Genomic DNA, 15,374 nt, shown 5'->3' with positions numbered 1-15,374 from the left:
TGGCTCATAGATTTGGAACCACATTATGATAGATGGAAGATGACAACGCTTAATGCAATTCTAATTCTGTGCTGCACAGGAAATAATTATTTTCAGTGGGACTCTGGCATTGGGCTGTAACCCAAAGCCCAATTTACAAACAAATGCTATGAGCATTTGCAGGACATGTGAATTTGACTTTATAATTCTTTTAAACCAAATTTAGCCTCATTTAATTTTATGTAAGGCTACTATGACTGCTCTGTCTGAACCCCTTAGACAACCCTTGAGTAAATTAATTATGGAGGGGGCTCATTGGGGGCAGGGAATTAAATGGTAACTCTTTAGTATCATGTGCATTTTGAAAACGGCAGCGAAATTGAGCCTTAATTCCAGGGTGTATTATCAGGCTTCCTTGTGACCTGAAGGCACCATTCAGGCTGCAGCACTTGACTGCGGGGGATGAGGTCGCCAGGTCAGGTCCCCAGTACAGACAAGGCCGTGACCTTGGTGTAAATAAAGTCTCTTAGTGCGGCATCAAGAGAGATTACATCAGGTTAGCGAGACCCCTGAAACAAATGTGAAACACTGAGATAAGCTGGTGCCCAAAGCCTACCCTTTTTGGCTGCTTTTGCCATTGATTTAAACAGCAAATAGTGCATGTGTTAAAACAAACAGGGTATTACTTGGAATCTGTTAAGAAATGTGGTATTATTTTGGTCTGATCACCCTTCACCTCCAGGCCCTTCCAGAGGGAAAATGTTTTGGGTAGAGTGGAACTTTTAAAAGATTAGCTAAGGTCAAAGAAAGGGTCAAAGGAATACAACAAATATATTTTAGGTTCCAGTAACCTGAATATCCGTAAGTTATTCACTCAATCTGATTATGATGGACAAGGGATAAATTTAATAATACGCTACCTTAAAAATACCAATAGTTAAAAAGTTAAAGAGTCAAATTTATATAAATATTTATGCTATGGATCAGTTGGAATAGACAGCCAACTTTAAGTAACTGCTTTAAAATTTTAACACAATATTTACCCGCGTATTAAATTGACCAATCAGAACCCCACTTCCGGTTGGTGGCTCAGCCAATAAAAATGAGAGTCACCTCCGCTGCGAAATCTTAATATGGTCAATAGAATATCTGACGACACGGTAGCATAATAGCTTGCCTTATACTGATAAAATTTGATGAAATACATTCTCATTATTTACTGTTTGACTACGTCTGAGAGCGAAACAAGATTCTTGAAGGCAAAAATAAGTATACTGGGTCAATGAAAGCGCGTTGAATTCCGATTTACGTTTCGACGGGTACAAACTGCAAATAACCCTTTGGAAGAAACTTTACCTTAGCGATATCATCTATGTTTTTTCTTATTAATCCTCAGAGTAAACCCGGATTCTTTTGATATTGGCGTACTGTATGCAAAAATGTTCATCCTGATCGAACACAGGTGTGTTGTTCTCCGAGGTCCCCCGGGGATAGGAACGCGTTACAATACGACAAATACTAAGCCAGGTATTTTAGTCTTCGAAAATAATAGATGACGTAACGTTATTCATAAATCAGAAATAAAAATGATAACAATTAGCCCTGAAGTGTTTTCTCTTAAAGTGTTGCATTGTGTGCAAGTAGTAACTTCTCTACTGAGACTGATGGCTAAATTGGTCCAGTTAAAGCAATAATTACTGCAGTCAAGTGACTAAGTGCTCAGTTGGAAGTAAACAGCCCACCTTCACCCGCCCTCCAGAACCAAAATTGGAACCAGGTCTTTACATGTTAATGACTATGGTGCTAAGAAGTGGTCACACATGCTGTTTTTATGATGAGTCCTCGGTGTGGGTGGATTTCAGTGATCCAGGTTTGTTGCATGTAGACTTAACATGCTGCCACCAATGTCATCTCAACAATGTTCTGTGTCTCTTTTCTGACACCCGGTGACCACAAAGTAAATTGTACCTTGTCTCGTGTTCTGCTTAACCGTGCATAACCGACAGCAGAAAGTGTGGGTGGTTGAAGAGGAGGGAGACATCCCTTCTCCAGTGGGTTGGGAGCTCATTTTTAGTAACTGATAGGCACAGTGTAGTATACCCAAAATAAAGTCCACCACCCAGGGTAATATCAGAAATATTTTCAATGGTTGTTACAGAGAATTAATCTTAAAAACAGACAGCTGACAACTAAGGAATAGTGGTTTAGGATGAGTGTCAGTTGTAATGTGCACGCTAAATCATTAGAGTGTTGAATCTACATGAATAGATTATGTTATCCCTGCTTTCTCAGTGAAGATATTGTGTAGCTCCTGAAATAATTTGGCATTGATATGACTTGTTGATAACTAAACCAATATTGGTTGGTTAGTTAGGGGGGTCTTCCACAAAGTAGGATTTCTCAGTTAGCTGGGTAACTTGAATCCTTAAGGTCAGTTGTGTGTCTTGATTGTCCTTAAGGAATGTGCCTGACCTAAACGGGACTAACATGACTTCTGGCTTAAGTTAACTCAGCTGAGAAATCATTATTCATGAAGCAACCCCTAGATATTCTGTCGGATTTAAGGTACCCCAGTTTAAATGGACTTAGTCCAGACCTATATCCGACAACATATCTTGCTAACCCAAAAATCCAGCTTCATAATACGGTCTCCAAGTTACTAATAATTATGTTTTTGTTTTAAACCAATTCAAATAAGGTGTGGCATTGGAATTAGTTGAAAGTGTCTGTATTTTGGTTACAGAACCCTAACTTGTCACCTCTTAAGCCCACTTTTCGACCAAAATGGGTCCTACAGCTCACACAGGGGAAACTCAAATGGCCAAAAGATCAATCAGCCAACAGGAAGTGGAGGGGACCACAGACCTGTCACTCAAGTTATCCAGACCAATCCCAGTGGACGATCTTACTCTAAGAGAGACCTCTGTCTTACCCTGAGGCACCTACCAACAAAGGTGAGCTTTGTATCTCAGACACCTGTGCTGCATTAGCGCTGAAATGATATTAGCAGCCATCCATAAGGATCAGCTCTGAAAGCAGATTACTTTAATCATGTTGTTTACTTGACCCATTAGCCACTTTTTATTAGAACTCAATTCATTACAGCTTTGACGATGAGACCTCCATTAAAGCAGGCCCAGGAGAGGAATCCGATTTTGAGCTGATTTGGGGGGAGGAGTAAAGATGACCGGAATCGTAATCCCATCTAGGCCATCATGCAGCTAAAAACACTTAACAAATTAGCAGGATGTTGCGGTCATGCACGTGCGGGACGCCGTGGGCTTCAGCAGGCCTCTCAGCTGCTGCGGCACAGTTGGTATTGATTGCAGACGTAGTCTGCCTGCAGCTGCATATGCGGGGAAATCTCCCGTGCCAGTTCTGCGCATTAGCAATGCTGTGCACCTGTACTGAACCCCAGAAACCAACGACTTTGTGACTAGAACCTGCAGCTGAGCATGAAGACTGAAAGTGAGCTGGAGATGCTGAGGGGTGTGTCAGCCCAGTGGCATGTGATTGAGTCTGATGGCCGTATCGCTCTTCTGGAATCTGAATTTTTGCTCTGAATAACACTGACGTGTGTCACCAATCATACGCAGGATGTCAAAAACATTCTATTGGCTGTGTGGATTCCTTCATCACGCAGGAAAAGTTTTAGCTGGTCATGAGTGGCTATTTCTAAATGTTTTGGTGGAGTTGTTCAAGAAAGTAACTTTCTCGAAATACTTTTTTGTCAGGAAGATTATTTGATTTGAGGACGGGAAAAAGCACACTGTTCTAATAATATAATATCTGGTTTTATGACGCATATAAAGGTGTGGAAAAATGTGTTTTTCCATTTTTCCATGTGTTTGTCGACTTTGTGTCCTGAGTAAATGAGTAACTGAATGGTTTGTCGTCTTCGAATTCCAGTTAAAATCGTGTGGCAACTCCGCAAACTCATCCACGACGTGATTTGGTCTGTGGGAGAAACTTCCACACGTGGTTTAGTGGTAACACCGGGTCCCGGGAAACGGACCTCCTGGCCCCGTACACACCTGGCGGCGGGACTCCCGGCTTGTGGGTTCCCAGGTGTGTGCGCACGAGTGCCGCAGGTGTGTGTGCGCTGCAGGTGCGAACGCCTGTATGAGGGTACCCAGGCAGCCCGGCCCATGGAGCGCAATAACCGTAAATCAGGCGGCGGAGCCATTTGGCCGGGGGGGGATTGGGGGGGGGGATGAAGGGCTTGTTATTACGCCACTAATGTCTACTGATGATGATGGCGACGACGATAATGATAATAGCGAGTGCAATATCAGACTTGGTGAAGGATTCCTGTGGCACAGTGCCCACGGCAAACCAGCTGTCGTGGAAGAGCAGCGTTCCGGAAGGCCGCAGAGGGCTGCTGTCTGTCTCGCTGCCCGGGGGATTCTTAGAGTGCACCCCCACTTCTGCATGTGGGGGCCCTCAGAAGTGTGATGTGCAGCGGTGCCCTGGCTCTACCCCCTGAAGGCGGACAGAAGCTACCCTTTCACTCAAATGTAGTGTAACTGAGTCGACGAACCAACCTCTAATTAAGACCCATTCTGTGCTTCTTTCAGGACCCCAGTCCCCCAAGGAGCAAGGTTTGGGGGTGTCTGTAACTAAAGAAAATGCTCTTATCATGTAGGTGCCCTAGAGGCTGTTTTTCCAGGGGGTTCTTGGGGGGGGTCTTTTTTGTTGATCTTCATGTTACAGTGATGTTTTCATTGTTGAATTCAAACATCAGCACTAAAAGGGCACTTCTGTATACCGCTATAGCTAAATGGAAATTTGGCTGTACTGTTCCAGGATCAGTTGTGAGCTGTATATTCAAGCATGTGAGATTTGTAATCTTACTTTTGTAAAGTTTTAATTGAAAACTTTTATGTGCAGCTGACAATATTGTTTCGATGGTGTGTGAGCCCTGTAATGGACAGGCATCCCGTCCAGCGTGTACCCCAGCGTGTACCCCAATGTGTACCCCAGCGTGTACCCCAGCTCAGTGTCCTTGACATTTCCTGGACAAACTGCTGATGGATTGGAGAATCAATGCAATACTGCTTTGGAAGATTCTTCAGCCTGCAACTTTTTATTGAAAAGAACTTTGACACAACCACATGCAATTTAATTATATACATTCCCAATACATGCTCTTTAAGTGGCTTGATAACTGGCTTTCCTGGGTTTGGGTGCCGTGTTCCAGTAGTATACCAGTTGGAGGTATTTTCAAAGGGAGATGCTCTGAAGCCAGTCCTCTATGACAAGGAAGTGGCTTGACCTTGAATTTGGTCCTCTGATTCAGGAAGGATGCATGTTAAAATGGTTATGTCAGAACTTGTAGTCTCCAGTCCAATGGATAAGTTTCATTGAGACAAATGTATGATTTTTAACTTGATATGTTTTAAGGTAATGCTTTATTGCCTGTTTTTATTCACAAAATCAAAAGTCAAAACAAAACATATAACTGTAAGAAATGTATGACGTGAGGCACCCGTTTCTTAAAGTCATGCAGTAGTCATCGTCAACCTGCCCTGCTGGTTGATAACCTCCCTGTCTCATGCATCCTGAGATTTTTCAATTGAACTTTTTGTTTTCTTGCCTTCATGAACGCCCCCCCCCCCCCCCGTCACAGATGACTGCTTTGAGTATGAGTAATACACTAAACAGTCGAAAGAGAGAAGGACGACCGCGGCTGTCGTCAAGGTAAGCGAACCGTGAACGTTTTCACAATGTGTGTCATTAGCGGCTTAGATTTGTTTCGCCGAAACTCACCCAAGCGCTGTCTTCATGAGCCCTCAGGTATGAGGGGTGGGGTGGGGGGGTTTCCAAGATTGTGGCTTCTCCATTAATCACCAAGCTGTGAAATGTTAAGACAGTTGGGGAAATCTTAATCCTTGTAGTTGTGTTTGTCTGTGTGTGTGTTTTTTTTTGGAATCTAGCTAGCTAGACAGTTTTTAGGGTTACGATGCAATAGTCCCAGATATTGTTGAAAATCATGATAAGATTGACCCTTGTAGAACAACCATGAAGCACTATCAGACGAAAATGTATTTCTGAATTACCTTAGTCTTAGTGCTGTGAATTGTTCCTATGTGATGATGGTGCTGCACACCCCTTGAAAACAATGATGCAACTTGTATCCTGTAAGACCAACCAGTGGTCTCCGCAGCCTTGATTAAACAGCAGCGATCTGTCAGTTGCTCTCATAATTCTTGCTTCATCTCCTGCATCAGCTGCTCTTCCTGTGCCACCGTCATTGCCCTGAAATTGAAGACCAAACACCCCCAGTCTGGTCTGTAAATAAACAAAAAAAAAAAACACACACACCTCTTTATTGAAGTGTTCTGCCATATGTCACTATTGAGTGAGCACCGCTAAAGGCCTGCGGAGTAAACTGCTGTGAACTTTAATCGCGGCGCTAGGAGACTCTGAGTGAGAGCCCCCATAGCAGATCCGTCGTACAGATCCGTCTGCCAACACCCTTTGCTCTGTAGCGGCGTTGCTGAGCCAACGTGGGCCATAAAGGCGTGCTGACAGGTACGCGCTGAGGTAATCTCCGGAGATTTCGTGGCTTTCACGAAAAAAAAAAACCCCAAAATGCCCTCAGGCCGCCACGGGGATCGAACCAGGTGACCGCAGAGAGGAAGGTGCCAAGGGGGGAGGTGGGGTGACTTCAGTGAAACTTACGGGTCCGAGGTGTACTTTCTGTAAACATTCGGTTCGTATGGCGCAGCTGGAACTGTTTCCGGAAACTTTTGAAATCGTCGCCTTTTGAATTTATTTGCCGTATGTAAACTTGAGAGTAAGGCGGGGGTTGGGGAGGGGGGCCACAGCAGTGTTGTGAGAGCATTCGGGCAGCGGCGGTCGTCGCTGGGCAGCGGCAAATCTTCGTAATGCGCCAGAAAAGTGCGCGGGGGGGCTGTGTAATTGGAATTCCATCTGTTCGTGTTTTGCGGTCGATGGCCGCTCCATGGAAAATTGAGGAGGGTGCAGTGTGCCTCAAAATGGGTCCCCTGCCCCCCCCCCCCCCCAAAAAAAGAGAAGTAATCCCCCTTTGAGGCTGGAGATGATCTCTGAACTCCTAACCAGAGCCCGTTGTTCCAGCACCCCCACTCTGGCCTCCCAGTTGGTCCTCCTTGTTGCCCCCCCCCCCCCCAATAGCGGTGGCTAATGAGTGAATCTGTTGCTATCAGTTCATCTGGCTTTCATTAAACGCGCCCCCCAGCTCTGAAGCGGCAAACTATGGCTTTAACATGTGTGTCTGTGTGTTTTATTGTAAAAAAAAAAAAAAAATGTAATCCTTCAGTTACCATTAGATGTATTCATCCAAACATGAAAAAGAATTCACTTGGGTATCAGAATCAAAGGTCTGGATGGTGAAACCATGAAACCGCAGCACAATAATTACCCCAGAGCACATTAATCTTCAGTGAGAGGGAATATCATAATTGCATATTTTAGGCTTTAGCTGTATAGTACTCGACTGCACTAATGTGCCCTAGCAGACATACAGTATATAGCGACACGTACTGTAGACCATAGTTGTTTTGTCAGTCCAAACTTAGTCAGTCTGCAGGCACGATCGCTTCTTATTGCTGTTGGCTATTGTCAGCAGTTTTGCTTCCTTGGTGTTGGTGATGAGTATTGGCCAGCATAGTCCAGAGCAGCCTTAAAATCCATATTTGGCCAACAGCATAGCCAATGGGAGTAAGGGGGAAGGGGAGCACAGTCACATGACCAGGCAAATTAGCAGTTCTAGGTTAAGTTACACAAGACACGGACAGATGCAAATAGGCTTCAGTGGGCCGAAGTGAAATTCCATAATGCAAATCTACTGATATGAGTAGCGCTGAAATGGGAGATGCGACTCCATAGTTATGAGGCTCCAGAATTTTCACAAGCGTTCGACAGTCCTGACATCTGGAGTATTTTGGATATGGTAGTAAAATGTGTTCACAAGCAAGGTTAAGTGTTTGTGTGAATCCAGGTGAGCAGGACAGGTGTGGGTCAGATAGAAAGCTTAGCCAAATGTCTGGCCGCAGAAGAGAGCATTGTTTGTCGAACAACATACATAGCAAATTATTACAGAAATAAGAAGTTAGGTACCCCCACCCCCCCCCTCCCATGTCCCAGTCGTGAGATGCTCATATTTAAAATTTGGAGTTTAGAACTGATGCCTTGTTTCCAGTAAAAAGCCGTTCTTAAAATGTTAAAATGCCAGTCAATCTATTTATGGCGTATTTTTCCATTATCTGTAAATTATAAAATTAAAAATGCTGAGTACTTGTTAGCTGAGAATGGACGGGAACTCAGATTAGGGATGAATTTGCATACAGAATGGGAGTGGAAAATTGAATCTTTTCTCCACATGCATCAGTTTAGATGGAAGTTAACATTGTGCAGAGTGTTAATATTATTTAATAATTTATTTTCCACCTTTGATACTTTGTTGATATTCCCGACAAACAGTGTTGACTCCGGTGAGATAGCGGCAGCAGATTGGCAAACGAGGGGGAATGATTTGTGTTTCAACATCTCAAATCGTCCAAAAATAAACACTCTGTGAGTCAGGGAGGGTAGGCGAGCATGTACACACAAGTCCGATGACAAGGGGGGGTGTTGGGGGGGGGGGGGGCGGTTAGTGTGTGTGAAATGCCTGTCACGCACGCGCCTGTGTGCGTGTGTGTGTGTGTGTGCGTGTGTCTGTGATCTAGGTGTACATTACATTGTGGGGACCTAATGACTCAACAATGTGATTAAAACCTGCTATTGTGATGTTGTTTCTCCCCAAATGGAGAAATTCAAATTTATAAAAATCTGTGACTGCAATCAAAAAACTAAAAATGCCAGAAGTCTCATATTTAGTTTGGTTACTTATGGTTAAGGTTAGGGCTGGGTAGGGGTTAAGGTCATCATGTTGGGATTAGAGCTTTCCCCATAGAAATGAATGAAGAGTCCCCACAAAGATATGAGTACTGGTCACTCTCCCTCTCTCTCTCTCGCTCTCTCGCTCTCTTTCTGTGTGTGTGTGTGTAAACACACAGAGCTATTAAAATGCATTGTGTTTACTGTGCCCTCTAGCTATTATGGAAATGACAGAGTTTAATTGGCAGCTGTAAGCGATAGCACCTGCAGACAGCTCCAGTCCTGTTCCTGCGGACTGGCCACATTCCTGCTTTATGTTTTAAATAAAGACTGCTCATTCAGCTGGAAAAAAAAACAGTCGGACGTGGGGGGGGGGGCACTGACAGCGAGTGATTGATGATTACCCATCAGCCTGCGCCCGACAGTCGCTGCTCGGCCGCCCGCTGTGCAACAAAGTGACCCCTGTCTAGCTCCTGCTCCGTCAGCCCTCCTGGCCCCGCCCTCGCACGGCCCAGCCCCGTGTTTCCGAGGAGGGGCTCCCCGCGTCCCTGGGGCAAGTCGGGCACGGCTGATGGGGACAGTCTAGGCCTCTGTGACAGTTGGGTCCAAAGCTGCCTTCATGCAAGCAGGATCTTCAAAAAACATCACAAAGAATGATAAACGGCAGTACAAAAGTATCAACAAAGTATGCTGAAAGTGATCAGTGGAGCGAATTATGGAGTCTGGAACTCCGGACAGCAAAGAATTAACCCTGTCCATCAAAATCTCATCAGATACACATACAGAACCGTTAATGTTCCAGCAACTTGGCATCAGCATGAATTATGATGCTTAGATTATTCTCTGCTACAAGAAAAATGTACAAAAAGAAATAATTTTTGTTGTGTTTAATCCCTACCCTGTTTTTTGCTCTCTGTTGTTCTTCCTTTGTTCCCACCCCCACCCAACGTGATCGGAGATGCTCTGTGTGTTGCAGCTGTACTGTACTTCACACTGGAGTATATGCTTCCCATTGGGTCCTGCTGCTGTGACTGATGGTGTGATACGCAGAGCTGAATGTTAGATCCACGTCAACTTCTGCACGTGAGTCCCTCTGCGGGATCAGAACCTAGTGGCTCTGACTAACCCCCATTCCTCAGGATCCTCTCCTCGGAGTTATTACCCCGACCGCCCCGTGCCGAGGTGAAAATGTCTGACTTGGTTTTGAAGCCCGTCGGAAAGGGGGGGGGGGGCACCGCTGATCCCACATTGTCCCCGAAGTTCTTCCCAGCAGCCTGTCGGCCTTGGGAACCGTGATTTAGCGATGATTTCGTGTCAGACCCAGCAGTAATGACAGGTTCATTTCCGTCCTGGCAGGGTTGGTAAAGTGCAGAATATTCAGAGAGGCCCAAACTCATCAGCAGGGAGTTAAATCAATACCCCTGTTCTGTCTGGTTGCCAGGACAAAGCCTGCACCGTAAGATAGGATGTGTCAAAGGCTCATGGCAATTATTATGGGCTTCTAATATAGTCATAGTTGTTCTCCCACTATTATTTAATTAGTTTTAATAATTCCTAATCGATTTCCTGATATTATGCATTTTTTATGTATCAGTTACAATATCCTGCAATGTATTTTTTTCTTTTTTAAACTTTAAACTCCAGACATGCTGAGGTGGCAGCGGGATGCAGTCGAGTTTTCTGAAAGATTCATAGCTCCGAGTCGCGGGGAAACGAGGAGCAACTCAGAGGTGTGTAGTGTCTGAATTATGAATGAGCCCTTTTTCAATGTTGGATTCAACAACGTACAGGGGGGAAGGATTCGGGCTTCTTTAATCCCCCCGTTACTCCTTTTATAACTTCACATACCTTTGAACTGCATTGAACAAAATATATGTAATGTATAAAACAAACCGGCAAGTTTCTACTTTTGTTGGGGGGGGGGGAGTCTGAAAGGGGTGCGTTCCGAGCCCTTGGTTCAGTGACGTACTTGTCTCGATGTGTTCAGATGGTTTCTCTTTGCAAGGAAAGTAAAAATAAAACAAACAGGCTTGGGCCTGTGAAGACCCCCCCCCATCCATGTTTCGGGGTAGGGTGTTATGTTATTGTCTCAGGCCCCAGGGAAGACTGGCAATCCAGGTCCCCTCCGCAGCTCAGCCAGGAACACAGCCTTCGATTGTTCACTCTGTGAAAAGCGCCGTTTGCGGGCTCCCTGTTTCCTCTCCATTTTAAATGAGCCTCCAGCTGGTTCGCTCGTTATACAAATGCTATACTGGGGTGAACTTTTTCTTTTTTGGGGTCCGTGTTGCCTGAGGCTGTGCTTCCCGGTTGGGGTTCCCATGTTGACGTTCTCGCAAAGTGTGTATGTTCGTGCTCCCTGTAAAGCGGCCTGACTTCACTTTCCATGAGGCCGAAGTTACTTTCTGCGAGTCAAACTTGCGGGGGGAAGAAAGAAAACTTCAACGCACTTTACCGAACAATAATTAATGATTGAAAATATGTGTGGGAACACCGATCGATATTGTGAGTTCGAGGTTTTTCGGAGAGCAAATATATTTCCATGTCGGTAGTATCATTAACCAAACACAAATGTGACTATAAACCCTGGTGCTTCGCGGCCAAATGGCTATAGGATGCATGTAATTGTAATAAGCACTTAATTGACTAGCAAGAGCTAAGATAGGGTGACTTTTAAATAATAAGAAATTAACATTAAAGCAAGTCCCAGTAATGGTGGTCATTAATACCCAGGGGTCCAAACGGTTTGATGTAGGGTTATATATACTGCAGTGTGAGTTTGTAGTGACAGAAAGAAAACTAGTTTTTTGTTTATTTAATTCTTTGCTTCCTTCTCCATGTTGCCACCCCCTTTCTGGTTTTTCTTCTTGGATCCCTTGTTCCGCTGCTGGAGAAGCTGCTCACAGAGCTGCAATAGTGACATCTAGTGTGTGTGCCGTTCCTGGGTGCCTGTACCGGCGGGTGGGAGATCCTGGCCTCCTGAGAAGGCCAGGCGCGTTGCTTTTGGCCCCTCCCCCCCCCGGACGTGCGTTACCGCGGATACTGGTCTTCCGACTGCTGCGGGCACAGGGCGGGAAAAAAAGATATTGCCAGAGGTTGTGTATCTTTTCTGTTTTCTTGGTTTGTGGTCTTGTCTAAAAATAAATATAGGAACTGCAATTTTTCAAGATAAAAAAGAATGACTAATTTATCTTGACATGGGTTCCTTTCAGGAACTCTGTGTAATATGGCAATAAGGCTACCTGATTTATGGCTGAACAAAACCGTTTGCACAGGACTGTTCATGTCGCAGCTTGATATATGCTTGCTTAATGGAATAATATCCTAATTTATGTGTGTTTTGAAACCCGCAAAATAAACTCCATTCAGATAAGTCGCGAGCTTTTGGCACTGGATGGGTGGAAAAACGACAAGTAGCCAATCAAGCGTGGGCTTGCAGCCGCGGCTCTGAAACGTGCACGTAGGACATGGACACTCGCAGCGTTATCATCAGGACCGTTTCGTTTAGTACAGCTCAAGCCGTATTGACAGATGAGACTTATGGTTGGGTTGAGGTTTGCCTGTAAGAACTTCAAGAAGATCTTACGGGTGGCTGCGGGAGGACGTTGAGTTTTTGAGAACATCATTCTACTGCAGGGATCTTGAGTGGGTATAACACGGTGTCATTTGTTTCAGTGAGAAATGGCTCATTGGGGTTGAGAAATAGGGATGAGAGGATGCTTTCATTACATGCAGTATTTAATGTCTAAAGTCGTTTTTTTATGATTAATTTGAGCATAAGGAGTGTTGTGTGGCAGGTCCACCTGACCAACTGTCATCAAGACGGCTACTGGATGTGACCCCAGAAACCATGTGAGCGAGGAGGCTGTAGGATTGTGTTGGAAGCGCTCATGAGTGGGGGGGGGGGGGAGTGTTTCTGAGTGTCTCGCAAACTTTCACAACAGTACGAAAAGATGCAGGCGATGACAGCTGCTCTCGTCGGCTGTGTATTCTGCTTGCTTTAAGATAACGCTAATCTCTGCTGTCAGGGTGTTTGGGGATATGCCTGTCTCTCTTTCACTCTCATACTTCTGTGATCGACCCGTGGCTTTGTTCAAACACACCGTTCAGGGTGTCCTCTTGTTGTTTGCTTTGGGAAGACATGAGGGACCAGGCCTGGCCAATCGGATCTGCGGCGTGGGAAAACAGACACTGGTTCTTGTCTTTCCAGTGTCGTTCGAAGAGCCGGGCTGCGGGGTATAAAGGGACCAATCCTCAGTATCCTGGCATCGGTGAACAGTGCGGTCCAATGTCGACTTCCACACAGGAGCTGGTGAGGAATGTGAGAAGAAGCAGAAGTGCAGGTGCTTCAGAAGGTTCCCCTTGTTAAGCCCGATAGAGATGCTGCAGGCTGGCCTCTGCAATAGCAGGTTCACATTTGAAATGTGTCAAAGATGCTTTTAGAATCCTGCTGCTCATAGTGGAAGCCAGTGATGTGTGACCCCCAACAATGGAGCCAACTTGTTTGGAAAGCTTCTACATTCAAGTTTCGAAAAAGTTACTCTCGGTACTTTTGAGAGCAAACTGGCTCGCAGCAGAAGATCCTCACTGCAGGCAGGCAGAAAAGCGTTGCGGAACACAGGGAGAAACACGTATCGATATTTCAAACGCGTGATCACTACACGAGCTGGGTGTAGTTCTAGCCCTTGTTACACAGTGATTTTAGCCTCTCTTAATGGTGCCTTTTAGCAGACGGTCTTTTCATCCGTCATTAAGCAGAAGCTGGGATAGTTGTGGGTTGATTTACCTGTGGAACACACAGGCGTGCAAATAGACTCGCAAACACACACACACACGCACATGTAGGGTATACATATCCTTATGAGGACCGCTCATTCATTTCAATGGGAAAAATGCTAACGCTAACTATGACAACCTTAAACCCTACCCTGCCCTAACCATAACCATAAGTAACCTAACAAAATTCAAGAGTTTTCGCATTTTTAGTTTTTTCATAGCAGTCACCGATTTTTATAAAATAGAGTTTTCCCTTATGGGGACCAGGAAACCAGTCCCCATAAGGGAAAAAAAACGAATATTTATCACGTTATGGGGACATTATAGTCAAACCCGCTCACACACACACAATAGGATAGGCAAACCCGCTCACACACACACACACACACACACACAGCCCCTTGAGGTTTACCACCCTGAATGCATTCAGGCAAGCCATATATGTATATGTGTGAAATGTCTGCATTTCAGTTTGGACAGTGTTACTGTTTTTGGAATTTATGCGGCATTTGCACAAGGAAAGTTTAGCATGAAGCTTGACATGTGTCTGGTTTATTAATATCTTATGTAATAGTCAATATAATGAGTCATGTACAACCACTCCTCATTTAGCAACCGAGTTCCAGCAACCAGATCATTAAGTGAAATGTTTGCTGAAGTGCAAATCATGGTAGCTTGGGTGAGTCCCCGACCGCGCTTACGACTTTACGTCAGACTTCCACACTCAATTTCTTTAATCCTTCATGAACTGGACATTTTTAACAACATTTTTTACACTCTACTTAAAAGATCTCTCTGTCTCTGCAGCAAACGTTGTTGTCAGGCTTACGAGATTTGCTTGTAAATGCGTGCATTGGTCGGAAAATGAATTTTTTATTACATTCATATTTGCGAATGTTCGCTGACTGAGGTAGTTTCTAGACAAGAAGCGGTTGTACCAAAATAAAAAACATACTGGCCACTAGAGGTGATCAGGGGTCCCAGGTTTGAAGGGACCCACCTGCTCATCAGATCCAGGATCTGAAGTCCTTACCAGCTACTTCTACATTTTCACCTGAACATCAATACCAGAGAGCCCAGCTCTATGGGATGTCACAGGAGCAGTGGGACAGCCAGAGGACAGAAGGGGGTATTTCTGGACATCACCCAAGCATCAAAACAACATATTGCACCTTATCTAAGTTTGCTAAGAAAATATTTAGAATGATGACACCTTTACATGGTGCTGCACAAAGGGGCCAAAGAGAAAAAAAATGCAGGAGAACTTTCCGGTCAAGGGTAAACTCGCAAGTGAGGAATGTGCTGGCCGTGCAGAGAGCCAAAACACACTCCTCTGCTGAGCACCAAACATGGTGGGGAAGATGGTGCATCCATCACGTCACAGATAGATGTTAGCATAACCTTTCAGAGACACCTTTTAATTTTCTCCTCTCCGTTTTTGGTGGATGGAAACTCAACACTCCCTCTACATGTCTTTTTTTTTTTTTTTTCTTTTTCACCTGGTTGTCGTGGCAACCCACCAAAAACAGGAAAGTCCATGAATGACATTCCAGCCGTCATTGATTGCTCCTGACAAAGGCTGACTGTTGTGGTGCGTCTGGTCTGGGGAGACCTAGGCGTGCCATGGGGGTGGGGGTGGGGGGGGGGGGTGGCTCTGGGACCTGTCCACACCTCCACCCCAGCGCTAAGCCTTATTTAACACTAGTTGCTATAGATAAAGTTTAAAGTAAAGATTAGTCCGTCAGGCCCTGGAGGAAGAT

The 15,374-nt window shown here is 44.9% G+C and overlaps 2 long non-coding RNA genes across 2 annotated transcripts in view; one reads left to right on the top strand and one right to left on the bottom strand.

The window, feature by feature from the left end:
• LOC111858500 (uncharacterized) overlaps positions 1–6,163 on the bottom strand; it is a 75,318-nt gene extending 69,155 nt beyond the window's left edge. The window contains exons 1-2 of the long non-coding RNA XR_002841596.2: positions 6,039–6,163; positions 5,749–5,833 (exon numbers count right to left, since the gene is read on the bottom strand). This is a non-coding gene — a long non-coding RNA (uncharacterized lncRNA). The remainder of the gene's footprint in view (positions 1–5,748; positions 5,834–6,038) is intronic.
• LOC111858491 (uncharacterized) lies at positions 1,126–13,326 on the top strand. The gene is made up of 6 exons (XR_002841595.2): positions 1,126–1,506; positions 2,777–2,933; positions 5,609–5,679; positions 9,818–9,924; positions 10,486–10,571; positions 13,049–13,326. It is a non-coding gene; the product is annotated as an uncharacterized lncRNA (long non-coding RNA).
• The last annotated feature ends 2,048 nt before the right edge of the window (positions 13,327–15,374 follow it).

Source organism: Paramormyrops kingsleyae, chromosome 3 (genome assembly GCF_048594095.1).
Source record: "Paramormyrops kingsleyae isolate MSU_618 chromosome 3, PKINGS_0.4, whole genome shotgun sequence".
Classification (NCBI taxonomy): Eukaryota; Metazoa; Chordata; class Actinopteri; order Osteoglossiformes; family Mormyridae; genus Paramormyrops; species Paramormyrops kingsleyae.
The sequence above is the reverse complement of the archived record's forward strand: the minus strand, read 5'-3'. Positions and strand labels throughout refer to the sequence as shown.